The following is a 322-nucleotide window of genomic DNA, read 5'->3' on the forward strand; positions in this document are numbered from 1 at the left end:
TATAAAAGTCTAACTTTCACATTTCTAGTATTTTTTTCTGTATATTTACAAGTGAAATAAGTAGGATGCCATGGCTCATCAGTCTTTAATGAAAAAAACAAAAACAAGTGGAACCAATAAGGACACCAACTACTTGAAGCAGAAATGACTGAGTTATGAGGAGACAAAAAGAATAAAGCGTTCCAGGTTGTAATATTTCCTTTCTGACTTATTTCTCTCGCTAAGTGTATTCATTGTTTTCTTGTTCACAACACATCACTAACTACATCTGCGCTAATGAGAAACATGAAGCAGCAGGTGGTTTATCCGCACACTGTGTGGA

This window comes from Oreochromis niloticus, linkage group LG12, assembly GCF_001858045.2.
Source record: "Oreochromis niloticus isolate F11D_XX linkage group LG12, O_niloticus_UMD_NMBU, whole genome shotgun sequence".
In the NCBI taxonomy this organism is placed as follows: domain Eukaryota; kingdom Metazoa; phylum Chordata; class Actinopteri; order Cichliformes; family Cichlidae; genus Oreochromis; species Oreochromis niloticus.